Genomic DNA, 15,177 nt, shown 5'->3' on the forward strand with positions numbered 1-15,177 from the left:
GCAGCAACACTCACTCATAGAGAGAGAAAGAGATAGAGTGAAGAAGCGTAAAAGAGAAAGAGAGCAGTTTGGTGAAGTATTTAGAATTTTCCAACCAAACCAAACGCGTTGCGTGTGTTTATGCTACGACGACGACGACTGCCGCTTGGTTCTGCAACGGGTTTGTGTCGTGCCGTGCCGCGTGTGTGTGCTTGTGTGTGCTGTTTGAAGGCGAGGTGGAATCTGGAATGTGCACCCCCTCAGTGAGTGTGTTTAGAAGTGAATAGTCCTCACGCGTTCAGTGCATACGGAGTGATCCTCGATCCTCGATCCTCGCGAAAGTGTTTTAACTGGGAGGAGTGTGATCGCCGTTCAATCGAAGGAAGTGCTATTGCAGCTATTAAGTGCTAGAAGGAAGGGAGTGAGAGAGGAAGAAGAGAAAAGGAGAAGAGTGTGTATTGTTAGTGCGCGCGCGTGCCTTGTGGGTGATTTTTGGTGTAATCGAAAGTCACTCGGTGTCACAACAAACCGTGGCGCACGATCGCTTATTGTGTTGAACCTCAAGCTGACAGAGAGAGAGAGAGAGATAGAGAGAGAAACAGATAGAGAAAGGGAGAGAGGAGCATCATCATCATCGTTGGCGGCAGCGGAAACGGACATCGAATTGAATTGTTTCCTTCCAAGAGAGTCACTACTAATTCCGCATCAATGGTAAGTCACTCACGGAGCCTCCCACCCCTTTACCCTTAAACTAGACACTTTCACAAACATCGCGAACTCGCAGGTCTCCCTCCCCCCAAAAAGGGGGGGTTTCATAACCATGCACCACATTCCAAACGAGTCGAACGAGAGCGTCTCAAGTGACGATCGCGATCGCTATCAGCCGCACGATCATCAGGTCTCACCCCCGTCTCCGCTGGTCCGCTGGTATTGGTGCCGCAAAACACATCATCAAACGTTGTCAACGAACCCCTCTTGGCACCGATGGAAGGGGGTGCTGGACAGCTAGAAAGCGATCGAGTAGCGACCTTCTCCGTACCGGCATTTTGGTTTTCTTTGCGTAAATCTCGATCATTCTCGATCAGTGTGTGAGAAAGTAAGGGTTGAAATGCACCCTTACCCACCATCACAGGGTTAATTCACATTTCATTTTGTACGATCGCTGGCCACCATTTTCGCCACACATTCCACGTGTGCGTTCCGCATTCCAGACCCGCGGGGACCGGCCCGAACAACGAGAAACACCCCTAGTTTTTCACCCCCACCCACTGACTCACTCGACCAGCCAGCCAGCCAGTCAGTCAGTCAGTCAGCCATTGCGGCACGTTACGCGTCAGCAGGGCAGGGCACGGCCCCGTTGAGTAGCAATCCGCACGCACACCGAACCGTAACCGCGAGCGGACGGACGGACATTTTTGACATTTTTCAACCCCTGACTCACCGACGGGGGTGGTGGAATGGGGTGGGGTGCGCTCGTTCGCTCGCGGTATCGGATCGAATGTCACCACCGAAAAGGTTGAAACTTTCTACAAATACACGCGGAACGAGGGTGTGTGTGAGGATGTGTGTTGGTGCGGCTTATCAGTGAGGAATGTGTCGAGATATCGATCGAATCCACGCGCCGCAGCGAACTCCACCGTTAATCTTTGCTCGCTTCGTTTCGTTTCGCCTCCTTGGCCATAAATACCCAAAGCCGGGCGCCCAGGTGACCGTTTCCACCTCTTTTTCTTTCTCTCGCCTCGCCATCTCTTTCGTTTACTCGTTTGGCCCCCCCAGTGTACGGAGCCAATCAATCGGCGTGCGCGTGCTGGTGCAATTAGCATATTTGTTTATGAACCGAGTCTGCAGCCTGGACCCCGGGCTCATTACCGAACAGCGCAATTTGGCTCCCCGGAGTTTTGCTCGTTTTGCGCAGATTCCCTGCCGGATAATGAGCCCGGACTGCTTCTCCGCAAAACCAGCTCTGCTCTTATGACTTATGACTCGCCGTCAGCTGTGGCGTGGAGGAGTTTTCCCTCTCGATAATAGCATAATCCATGGAAGATCGACCTCTGGCTGGCTGGCTGGCTGGCTGAATGACAATTGATGTAATCGAAGGTTACTGTATTCGTTAGGGAAACCAACAACAGGAGAAGATCTTCCTGGAAGTGTCGTAGAGACCTCTCTTCTCGACGCTCGCTGGACACCGAAATTGACTCACGCGCCATTACGCCGAGGACGACGTGGACGATGGTGCGGTCCGGGCAAGTGGCCCGGCCCGGAGAAGGAGGAGGGCAAGAGGAGGTTGAGAAAAATGTCTAAAAATGGGAAACCGACGCACGACGATCGACGCGAAGCCAAACTGGATATCGACTGGAGTCAACTGGTCGTTGTCGTTGTCGTCGTCGTGGAGTCGAAAAACCAGCCGGACTGGTTCCTGCTCCGGCTTCGGCTTGCGGCAAAAGGCGTTCCACCACTCCTCTTCCTCCTCCTCCTCTTCCTCACCATCACCTCACGCCACAGGTCATCGAGTGAAGGCGACGCTGCTGCTGCTGCTGCTGTTGCTGCGGCCATCGCCGCCGCATGGAAGTTATGTCGGAAAGTGGGGCCCACAGATGGGCGAAGGCTCGATTCCTCCCTCTCCCACCCCGCCCCGGCTCGTAACATAACCACCACCAGCAGCAACAACAGCAGCTCTTGTGGCCATGGGATCGTTTTCGGTGCTGGCCGGCGAGAGAAAGAGAGAGAAGGAGAGTGGCTCTCTCTCTCTCTCTCTCGCTCGCGCTCGCGCTCCATCTCCGTGAAGCCATCTTGGGGCGCACACCGCGCTGCGGCCACAGCTGCGCGCAGATGGATCGATTCCGCGTTCACGACTCGCCTCGTGATCGTGGCACCAGCAACAACGCAATGGCTGCCTTTCGTATGTGTTGGTATGCTGGTCGCTGGATCGCGCACTGAAAAAACGGTGGCCACGGCGGCGACGGCGGCGACCGGCGATGCGAGAGTTTGTTTGTGGCGTGGTTATGGTATGCTTGGTATGGTGGAATTCCAATGTCACATAATTTTGCGGCTCTGCGCACGGCAGGCCCCTCGAAATGGCGACTGGACTGGCCGGGGACCGACCTGGAAGTCGACGTCGCGTCGTGCTCTTTGGCCTCTCGTTTGCCTCGGTACCCGCGAATGTGACATTTGCCGCGCGCGTCGTCGACGCATAAAGGCGCGCCAAAAATAGCGAATCTGAAATGCTGAAGCCGATAAAGATAAGAGACCTTCTCTCTCGCTCTCTCGCTCGTGTCTCGCTGGTGCCGCACCAAATAAGAAGCAAATTAGATACGGCCACTGGTCACTGGTCACTGGCCCTCCGCTTGCGGGCAATGTCGTTTGGTTGCTGTAAACGCCACATTTCACGTTTTATGTTGAGCCACCACCACCCCCCTGGGGGAGGAGTGACGCAATCTGTGCTCGAAGCGCGGTCGCCGTCGTCGTCGTCGTCGAAGCTAAATGTCATCTGTGTGTCAGGGTGTGTGGAATGTTGGCTGACCTGCCAGACTAGAGTGAGCAACAGAGTGAGCAACAGAGAGAGAGAGAGAGAGAGAGAACGAGTGGAGTGAGTGTGAACTGACCACAAGCATCGTGTCGTGTTTCGTAATCGACACACATCGACACATCGACGCTCGGTGGTGCAGTTTGCAGTTTAAGCATTTTATGGAGCTCCTAGCCGCACACACACACACACACACACAGCCGGCAGCCCTATTAGCATAATGCATTCAAATGCGTGACATGTGAGCGGCGGTCAAAGCAAGCGCACAAACAAACCATAAACTCACAACCATTGCAATCCCCGAAGCGAAAGAAAGTGGTTCCGGCCAGCTGTAGGTTTGTCCGTGTGTCCGTGTGCGCCATGCATGATCATTATGTTGCGATTGCAATTGTCTATTACGAACGTGGCTACTGGGCTAGTGACACTGTGATATGCTCACCACCTTTTGGACAGCAGCAGCAAAAACAAGACACGAGAACCCAAACATCTGGTCCGGCAGCAACCGGGCCCTAATCTAAGGAAGTGAACGAGCGAACGGTGTCCGTGTGCTGGCTGGCATGCCAAAGAGAGAGAGGTGTCAAGGAGGGAACCACTTGTGGCCATGTCATGATGGCAATGAGGAAATCGTAAAGTACCGTGGACTTGCGGTCCACACACCACACTAGCGCAGTAAATGCATTACGCAAACATACGCGTTGACGCACGATTCGATTTACGATGCGGTGCGATCTCGAATGGGATTATCTGACCGCTTATCGCGTGCCAACCTAATCCGAGGTGCCAGACATTCGATTGCCGCTGCTCTCCTTTCTTCTCTCTCTCCTCTACTCGTTTTGATCGTTAGAAATCGCTTCGCTTGGACCTCTTCTTTGACATCGAACCGACCCCGATTCCCGGGGGAAAAATTCGAAAATTACACCATTTAGGGACCGGGGAGAGGTCATTATATCGGAATTCCTCGACATCGGGCTCGGGATCGTTAAAAACCATTTTGTGTTTTGAAGAGGAAGGAGGAGGAGGAGCGGACAGTAATCGAGAGGAACACAGGATCATTTGATTGCCACCGATTCTGGAACGAAAGGGGGCAGGAATCCCATTCCCGGACCGGATCGTTGTTGTTGTTGTGAGTCGTAGAACGGAGAATGAAGCAGAAACGGATGCCTTCGGGGCGAGTGATCATGGTCCCGGAAACTGTCAGAATATTTCTTCAACCGCAGCAGCAGCACAGAAGCCGTGGAAGGGCGCAACACACGCAACACACACACTCCATTCCGGCTTCAGTGGCTGGAAGATGGAAATTAATAAAAAAAAAAAAGCACAAGACGCACCTCGCGGCGGCCTTGCCCAAAAGCGACGTGGCTGCTGCTGCTGCTGCTGTTGCTACCACACCTTGCATCCCGGGAATCCCGGGGATCCTTGTTCTCTTTCCCTCTCTCTCCCTCTCTTTCGCTTGGGGGCATTCTGAGAATCCTAGAATTAACCAGAAGTCCGTTCCCGTTTCCCGTTTGGCGAAGCCAAAATGAATAATGAAGTGGATCGGTGGAACGTCAGCAGACATGGAGAGAGAGAGAGGAGAGGAAGAGTACAAGACGCTCGTCTCGTCGTCGCCATTCACTACCAGAAACCCAGAACGTTCCGAACTCGTTGACGACGACGTGGTGTGTACGACAGCGCGCTTCCTGTGTAGCCAGAGGGGCCAAAAGCAGCGCGAGGAGAAGGAGGAGGTCCCACTTTGGGGTTCTCCTGCGAAAACCACAAAACCTCCCTCTGCCCTCTGCCTTCCCCCCCCGGTTTTGGGGTCCTCCCTGGACCTGGACCTGCCAGTTCTGATAAGTTTTTTTTCGTTTTACTTCTGCGTTTTGATTTTGTGTTCTTGTGCGCTTCTTAGCTTCTCACCGGTTTTATGTTCCTACTGTGCCTGTGTATTCATTAGTTTGACAGCCTCCGAGGTCCCCGGGAGTGCCGGGGGTTGAGCTGAGAACAGGAATTTTAAATGATCTTTTGGACCCCCAAAAGAAGGGATTCGTTCATTTTCCTGCGTTTGTGTGAGTGTTGGTTGCTTGAATATCAAACAATCAAATCAGCGTGGCCCTAGCCTATCTCTCTGTCCCTGTTCCAGGGTCCTCGTGGTTCTGACTTTCTGCGAAAAATATTAATTGGAAGACCGCGCCCAGATTGGAGATTCGGAGGCCGACCATCGAGGATCATAAATTTTCATAGAATTAATGAACGCGGCCCCCTTTTTCCTGCGCCCGGGGTTTTTCCTGTAACAATTTGGTCCCTTTTGCAACATTCATTAGCTGCCACACCCGGGACCGGTGCTTCTTGGCCTCCTCTCTGTCGAGCATTTGCACTTCATCATCAGCAACACGAACGGAACACACGTCGTCGTCGTCGTCGTCACCGTCGCCATGCATACATTTGTATATACTTTTTTATGTTTTCATTTTTGTTGTGGCCAGCAAATTTGAAAGCCGCACCCTGTCCGGCCGGCCGGGAATTCCATCATTGCGAGCACCGCTTGGAATGCCACCATTGTTGTTTCATTGGTTTCAACGATGGGCGCGCGCGCGTGCGATCACGTCCAGCACCAGCGCTGGAGGACAAAACAAGAGCACACGGCACACGTCGGCAGCAGCAGCAGCAGCAGCAGCGCCGATTGAATGATGATTGAACCCCTGGATTGATTTTGCAATCCTCGAACACCTCTCGGCCACCTGCGTGAAATACTAAATCATTAACCTGGAACCCTCATGTGCTCGTGAGTGTCCCACTTTACGCCACATCCTGGTCTCTCTCTCTCTCTCGCGCTCTCTCTGTCGGTGGTGTCCACTATTGTGCAGGATTTCTTTAATGACGAAAGGAAACTATTACCTTTTTATGGGACATTGGGACCACAAAAAACAAAGTGCAAAACACAATCGAATGTCCTCTCGTGTGGCTCGGTGCCGTACGGTTCCACGGTGGCCATTTGCCACCAGGTAATCAGGGCATACACACAAGCGAACGAGAAAGTCGGAGGAACCGATCGCCGACGACCACGCGAGATGCTTTTTACTTTTAATTAGCAATCCTCCTCCGGCCCGGGCCGACGGTTCGTTCGACACTACTACACGTTTCGAGGATAAAATTTAATTAATTCTATTCTCCCCCCCCTCCTGGTTTCTCTCACCCTCCCTGCCATCGATCATTACCACCTCCCGGCGTCCTCGGAGTTGTTTGGCGGCGGAAGTGCCCGGCGCTGGTGGACTCCAGGGTTTTTTTTATCGGTTTTGTACCGGTTCGCCAGTCGATGGCGTCGTCGCCTTCATCATCAACAGCCAGCTGCCGATTGCTCTTCCGAGCAATCGGATTCAAATTCATTAAACAGCGCACACACACACACACACACATGCGAGAGGTGCAGGAGTTAAATAGTTCTCTTCGTTATGAGCGAAAGGAGCGCTCCTTTGCGAACCATTCATGTTGCGTGTACCTGTCCAATGAAGCTTTTGCGCTTAATTAATGCCGTAAAATGGCTGCCACGGCGAGAAGAGGCGTTCGTTCCGTTTCGGCGGGGGGCGGGAGGGGGGGTGAGTTTTTTGTTTGTGTTCGAACGGGAAGGAAACAGCAACACAATTATGATCAACTCAACCCAGCGCCACCTCATCGAGTGCGTCGATCGACGCATCGACACCGACACGGAGCAAACAGGATTTGTGGTTGGTTCGTCCTCCTCCTTGACCGCAGCCGCAGCCGAAAAAAAAACCCCCAAACCGGACTTTTTTATGATCTGGCGATCGCGATCAGCGCGCACGTAAACAAATAAGACTCCCAGCAGGAAAGGAGAGGAGACACTGCCGCAGTGCCTCAGTGTTTGTGCACCTGTCTTCTGCACACACACGCCGGTTCGATCATGAGATCCGAATTAATGATCAACACAGTCAGAAAAATGGTTCCATGTTTTCCGTGATTTGATCTGCATTAAAGTTTTTGTTTTTTTTTAATTAAAACATCGCTACCATCGGTCGCTCTCTTCACTATCTCTCTCTTTCGCTCTCTCTGGCTGTCCTACTCCTTCTGTTTTTTTTTATCGGCATCGAATCGTGGTGGCGCCAACGATAAATTAGCTCGCGACAGATGGCGTTTAACGGGCGCCGTGGACGAATAATAAATAAATGATTTCGCCCCGAAGGCGCTCGATCGTCGTCGTCGTCGTGGTCGTCGTGGTCGTCGACGAGCCGCGAGTTCGCCATTCGAAGGCTCCGGAGAGCAGGTGATACGCGAGCCCGAACGCCATTAATGATCGCAACGCGATGCTTGTGTGTGCGTCAAGCGTTGACGTCGTCGTCGCCGCGTGGAATGTGACGAGCAGCCTTTGCGCGGCTGGTATTGACTTTGGCAAATAAGTTATCAGCAAGTGGCCTCCCCCCCCTAGGGTGGCTAGAAAGCCAGCAACACAAACCAATCCGCGCGTCACGCCACGCCACGCCACGCCACGGGCCTCCAAGTAGATAACAGAGATAAATGGTTGCCCTTTTAAAGGCTGTGGCCTCCCTTCGACGCTATTTCCAATTGACCATGGTAAACCGGGCGCAGTAAATTAGCCTATCACCGCTGCGCACCGCCACCATCTTCGCTTCCTTCTTCTCTAATGTTTAATGGATGGTTCGATTCCATTTGGCGCCAACCAAAGCGGTGGACCGGAGCGCGCCAGATCAAATATTTAAAGAATTCCAAATGTGGTGAACGACGAGGGAGAGGACAGGGGAAGAGAGGGGTGGTGGACCTTACCCCTCACCTGGCCTGGTGGTGGCCGCCGAGCGATGCCGAGCTTATGACCTTTTCGCTCGGTGCGAGGTTCGTGGCGCGTAACCATCGCCTGTTTTTTCCAAGCCACAGAAAGAGAGAGAGAGAGAGAGAGAGAGAGAGAGAGCGGCCGATCTCTGCTGTTGCTGCTGCTGCTTCGAACAAGTTTTGCTGAGTGATAAATTCACCCCCTTCGTACCACACCCTCTAGAGTACAACCTCCCGGGTACCGCTACTTTTCGACTTTTCTTTCGAACCACTTTTCCGCTGAAATCCCACAGTCCAAGGGAGGGGGTGTGGGGGGTGAGGGTAGTCCGTACCAACGAGAACGAGGACGCGCTGGCCACGAGAAGCAAGGCAAGGCGTGGTTGGTTGGAAGCCTTAATCACCCATTCAGAGGCAACAGCAGCAGCAGCTGCAGCAACTCTCGAGCCGTGCGCCAATGTTGCTGTTGCTGCTGCTGCTGGCATGCAATGCTATGCTATGCTGTGCTGTGCTGTGCTACTCTGCGGTCAGTTTATCAGCGGGCGCGCCGTGGTCGCGTGATTGGACCATAAAAATTCTTTCACTTCCACCGCGCACCGACGGCCACTCCGGCCACTCCACGAACGGTCGTCCCCTCATGCCATGTCAGCTCTTTCAGTGTTCGCTGTCTCTCTCTCTTTCTCTCTCTCGCTCTCTACCAAGCACACCTTTAAAGGTGGTGGGTCATGGGGTTTGAGTGCTTGCTTTGAAATATGCTAGCATGTTTGCGCAATGAGTCGCTACCCCTCCCTTCCTCCTTCTCCTTTCTCGATGGATGGAGACCACGAGCCCGCTGTGGACATTACGACATGCAAACGACCGGCGACGACGACGACGACCAAGACGACCGCCGGTCACAACAAATGAAATATGCAAAAGTGACTCAAGAATTCGTCATTCACGCGCACACACACGGACAGGCTCGAAGGTATGCAAAACGGAAAGGCCAACGTCAAGAGTCAAGAGCAGCAGCTGAAGCAGCTGAAGAGAGCGACAGAAAGAGAGACAGAACGAGAGAGAGGATCCGCTTAAACGGTTCCGATAACCCCGAAACAGGCCACATTCCACTCGATGCTTCAACCACGCTGCCTAGAGGTGGAAGAGGAGAAGGAGTAGCGTTGCGATAAAGAGCGGCGGTAACATCTGTGGCCGCGCTTTGGCGATGGCGTCGAGCGCCTTGACTCAACTCAACGCAACGCAACGCAACGCGACACGCGGCATTCCATTCCGTGGAGTTCATCGTTCAAAAGAATGTCCGGTGATTGGGTTTATCTCTTCTCTCTGCGTGCGCACACACACGCGCACACACGCACTGTCACCGTCGTGGTCGATTGCGCGATAATTTACATCCAGAGAGGGTTGCTGCGGCTGCCATTTCCTAAATAGCGCCGCACTTAACTCCGTGCACCGTGTCCGGTGGGGGCCTTTTTATGAGCCAAGGGCGACAACGGCACGGCTCAGGAACCTTCTCAAGGGTTCCATACACACTCACACACACACGTGCGGACAGTACACTTCGAGTACGAGGCAGCAGTAGTGCTGGAAGCGCGAAAGCGAACCCAAAACCAGAAATGTGAGCGACCGGAAAGGTATGCTTCGATCGCAATGCTCCAAGACGACGACGACGACGGCGACGACGAGTTGCCCTCCTGCTAGGGGCCTGCTGATGGAGATAAAGATGGCGCACGAGAGAGAGAGGAAAAGAAAGAGAGAGATGAGAGGGGGTGGAAGGGATGGGTGGTGCCCATTACTACCCAACCACCCTACTTCAAGCTGCTGCTTCATGATGCCCGCATCATCATCATGGTGGATGGCGCATTTCATTGAGATTTGTGCTGCCGGAGAGACAAGAAGAAAAAGGGAGAGAAGAGGAAGAAGAAGAGGAAGAAGAAGAAGAAGTGGCTGGGCCGCTGCTGCTGCTCGAGCACTCGGCGTTGGAGTGGCCGCTCGAGTCGTTGGCTTTCGATTTTTATCGCCATCATTTCCTATTCCTGCCCGGCCCGGCCCTGTCCGGTGCCCTGTTGGAATGTCGCGGCGTGGCGATCGATGACATCGCCGCGGCGTCATCATCCTCTCGGAACCGGATTCCAAGCGCGCACACACACATCTCGTGGCCTCCCCTTTTCTGGTACCCAATTCTCTACCCCCTTCCCGTGTGGCGCCTCCCTTGATGGAATGGATCATCTCCGGACGCGAATTCGCGCGTTGCAGGAAACGATATTCCGTTCGCTTCCGCTTGGAATGGGAGAGGGGGGCTAGTGTGATGGCCCCTTGACACACGCACACGCACGCACTGACATGAGTCAGAACTGGGACGCGGAGTGAAAGATAAGAGCGCGCGCGCGCGAAGCAGCGATTCCAATGTTCCGCTAATTATCGATACCACCAAGGGGAGGTTCGTCGTCTCATGAGTCATGATCTAGTTATCTGGGTTATCACTAATGTCCTCCTTTTTTTTCTGTGCGTACACAGCGTCTTATCAGACGTAGCGTTTGCACCCCCGGATCCCGATTGCCTTCCTTTCTCTCGATCGGTAGTGATCGTCTTGATGTTTAGGTTTTCGGTCTCTCTCCTTCAATTAGCAGCTTCTGAACTGACGATAACAAGTGTCAACGTTAACATCGATGCGACGCGATTCTCACGCGTCATGAACTGGAGGACAGATCCTCACTCGCTCGCTCGCGACGCGAATCTGTCACTTCCGCATGCCACGAAGGGAGCGAGCGAGAAATGGAATGTGACGTGCTGATCGCGGCCTCTTCTCACACCATTGCACCTCTGGTGGGGCACACGACTTTCTCACGCACTGTCAACCATTTCTTCCCATTTCCATTTGGCGAAGCCTTTTTTTTTTTTGCGCCGCGCTAATTATGTTGCGGCCAAAACCACCGCGGTAACCAAGCAAAACACGCATAAATTAATTAATTAACTCGTCGCTGGCCACGCAGACGGTTTGCCGGTGTGTGTGTGTGTGCGGTCAGTGAGTGAAACGTGATCGCGGTGAAGGGAGGGATCCCGGGGATGACAAACGGTCCCCAGGTCAATGACGGTCTTGTACCGGCGCATGGAATCCTGGTCCGTCTGTCTGTCCCTTGGAATGATCGTGAGTAACAGATCGATGATCCCCGGGGGACGACTCAAAGAGGCGTCTTTCTTCTGCTTCTTCGTCGTCGCCGTTTCTTAATTATCGAAAAACCCACGGTACACACACACATGAATCTGACCACTAGGTACTTCCGTCCACCCCTTCTGGTAATCAATCTCACGACCACTCTTCAATTAATCATCATCTCACACACTGAGAAGCGTCTCCTCGTGTGACTTCAACGCATATTTCTCTCTCTCTCTTTGGGGGAGACGGCGACGAACGCAACGCGATGGATGATTGAGGGACTTGATGTCCTCTCCACCACCACCATCACCTCTCTAGGAGCAGGAGGTGAAATCCTTGAGTCCACCAATGGAATGCCAATCGCAAGACGCCAACGCAACGCACACCTGATCGTCGTCGTCGTCGTCTTCGCCGCCGCCATCATCATCATCATCTTCATGGCCACGATTACGGTGAATGATAAATTCTCTCCGAACGGCATTCCGATGGCGACTGTGACCCACGCGCCCCCGGCATGCCCGGACACACCAACGCAACCCATTCGAAATGGCGTTCCAAAAATGGCTCAAAAGAAGATCTCCCCCCGTCCACCACGACACGAGGTTGCGAAATGAAACAAAACTCCTCCTCGCGAACGAACGAATCGTCCCCATTGCCCACATGCCACTCATCTTCTTCTCCTTTTTCTTCTCGTCTGCCATAATGAGCGTTAATTGCCGAATGGCCGGCATTCGAGTGGGTGGTTGGTGGTGGTGGGCCTGATGCCTGTGCCCGATTTGGTGGCGTGTGCGTAGGTGTGCAAGGATTTATGCTTAATGTGTCGTCGTCGTCGTCGTCGTGTGGGAGGCTCACCAAAGGAAACTTGTTCGAAACGAGATAAATATTAGTTTGTTTTTGGGACGAAATCGACGACCTGGCGTCCGCGTGGCCCTTTCCCATCTAGCGGTCAGTGTCCGGCGCGCGCTGGAGTGAGGAGGAGGAGGAGGAGCAGTGGGTGGTGTATGATTATAATTTTCTATTTCATCGCCATTCTCCTGCTCGTCGTCGTCGTCGTCGTCGTCAAGGCAACTCGTTTGACTTCTTCTTCAACAACAACAACAACGGGTTTTTGCGTTAAATTATGGCATCCAAGCGGCGGCATCCAAGCGACGAGCGTAGAACACCAGCGTCAACGTCCGGATTATGCTATTTTTATGATCGCCATAATTAATGATGAAAACGAAGGGAGAGAGACAGACGAGTCGTTGTAATTAGAAATGCTAATCGGACCAAAATTTACAACAATCCTCCGGTGCTGGAATGTTGGGGACAAGATGGCCATGATCTCCCACTCAGCAGGCGTTGCCCGGTTTCGAATGCTCTCGAGAAGGATGATAATGATGATGTTTCTCGGTTTGCTTTGTTCTGTCGCGTTGAGTTTGGCAGCAAAATGACAGCTCGCTGGCTGGCTGGCTGGCTGGCTGGAGGACTCAGTAGGCGTTTTTAATTTTGGAAACAATCTTCCCGTTTCCACCGAAGTCCGAAAGATTCCGGATTTTAGGTTGCGGTTTGATTTGCTCTAAAAGCTCCACGATGTGCTCCAATAAACCTCCAAGATGATCGATCGCAAATGAGAGAGACAGAGAGAGCAAGAGAGCGAGCATATCGCGATCACGCGTTTCTCGTTAATGGCTGGAACAAATTAAATCGACTTAAATGATACTTAAGCCTAGGTAGAGAAGGAGGAGCAGGAGGAGGTGTTTTCAAGTCGTTTTCCAGCCCGGGAAGCTAATTGTCGCTATAGTGTAGTACCTGAACCGGCGGCGCATAGCTCGGGCTCATAACACGACAATCAATTGCAGCGTTGCACACACGCACACACTCGTACGGAGTCGTTGTAGCTTTGCGTTTTGAAATGTAATTAAGCCACCGGTTTGTCGTCGTGGTCGTCGTGGTTGTCGTGGTCGCCATCATGAGCGTCTGCGTCATTGAGACGTTAGTCGCTGATATCGAGGGCTCTGGCAGAAAAGTGGGCGCGCGAAATTACCCCCCGGGAATGGGCTGGAATGACAACTTTACTCGATCAAGTATCGAGTGTGTGTGTGGTTTGAGGAATTAATTGGAATTACCGTGCCGGTACCATCCTCCAGGTGCCACCCATTTGCTGCCCGAGCTGATACTGATTGCTTACCGTATATTAACGTGTATTAATCGTTCGCTGCGCTCCACATACGCAGCTTTAACTCACGCTTCACGATTCGTAACTTCACTTGAGGGAAGGGGAATGAGAATTAAAATATTCAAAAACCGAACAGCAAGAAAAGGAGGTAACTGAATCGAAACCGAAAGCATCAACCATCATCAACTCGGCATATGGTGCGGCCATGATCGGGGCGCATCTGCATAAGCGTAATTATCACCGCACACCGTGCACTCCCACACACAGACAGACAGACAGCCACTGGAATGCGCATCTCGGGCCGCACCACAATAGAAGGCCGCCCACGAGAGAGTGAAGGTGCGAACCGAAATGGAGGTCTCGCGGCATGCGGCACGGCAAGGCACACACGCACGTACGCACGCACACGGCAAATGCTTCACATTCCAGCGCAAAAATATTTTAATGATTCTCAGTGCCGATCGCGAGCGAGCGAACGAACGAACGAACGAACGAACGACCGTTCCGCCGGCCGAGTGTGTGTAATGTTGCGCAAAGGTGCAATGTTTACGCAAGCACCAGGCCAGGCCCGCCGGTGGTGGTGGTGGCCAAAGGCATAAAGTACCCCCGGGAAATGGAATCTGTTTTTCAGACCCTCTCGCTCACGCGCACGCAAATGAAGTTCACTCCTCGCAAAAGGCATCTCTTGGGCGTGTGTATGTGTCTGGAAGTGCGATTTGTTTACGTTTTTGGCATTTGTTTTAAGGGAGAGCAGGCAGGCAGGCAGACAGGCATTTGGCAACGCAAGTGGCCACACACCACTTGCTCAAATTCCATTTTTTGAAGACTCTCGCACTTGGGAAGCACTTGCGGCTGCGTTGCTGTTGTTTATTTGCTTGTTTTTCTACGGTAGGTCCTCGATTTCGATCGTTTTGCGTTCACGATCGCCGGAGTTCCGGGGACGGAGGACACGAAGAGTGAGAGAAAAATTGGAAAGCTTTGGAAGGAGTGGCACCACCAGACCAGAGGCGCGACGCGACGCGACGACACACTTGTCGTGTCGTGTGTCGTGTGTCGATGTTGAGGTCGACGGCAAATCGACAAAAAGCAGGCCGAATCTTCCAAGGGAGTCCGATCCGTCGGTCGATCGTTCGTCGTTGTACCGACCGACCGACTATCGGACGCAGACAATCAACCGTTACCGGTAGCACCATTAATCATTGGGCAGATTAAGATAAAAAGTATTTAGAAAAGCTGCTACCGGGCACAGCAAGCGGTGGTTCCAGCAGCAGCAGCAGCAGGAGCAGCAGGAGAAGAGAGCAACAGAAGAGAGAGGAGCCCTCCAGGCAGGAGGTGTGACGCCTGTGTGTGTGTGTGTGTGTGTTGTCAAGGGCCTCACACCCGAGATCTACCCTCTCGACGGCGTCGACGACGACGACGACTGCGCGGTGACTCCCTTTCACTGGACCTCATTTCCTGCGGCACCGGCATGGTGACGAATGAAATCAGTTCCGCTGATGGTGTCGGAACGGCGCGCGCGCGCGCACGGTGGCTGCGGTCTACATCCCACTTTTCACTCTTCTCCCCTCCTCGGGGCGGGCGCGGCGACGACGA

At 53.1% G+C, this 15,177-nt stretch overlaps 1 protein-coding gene across 1 annotated transcript in view; it reads left to right on the forward strand.

The window, feature by feature from the left end:
* Positions 1-15,177, forward strand: part of LOC125952825 (protein expanded) — a 157,497-nt gene that overhangs the window by 687 nt on the left and 141,633 nt on the right. The window contains exon 1 of the mRNA XM_049682551.1: positions 1-690. This exon is cut by the window's left edge and continues 687 nt beyond it. The gene's annotated coding sequence lies outside the window, so the exon portion shown is untranslated. The remainder of the gene's footprint in view (positions 691-15,177) is intronic.

Source organism: Anopheles darlingi, chromosome 2 (assembly GCF_943734745.1).
Source record: "Anopheles darlingi chromosome 2, idAnoDarlMG_H_01, whole genome shotgun sequence".
Lineage (NCBI taxonomy): Eukaryota > Metazoa > Arthropoda > Insecta > Diptera > Culicidae > Anopheles > Anopheles darlingi.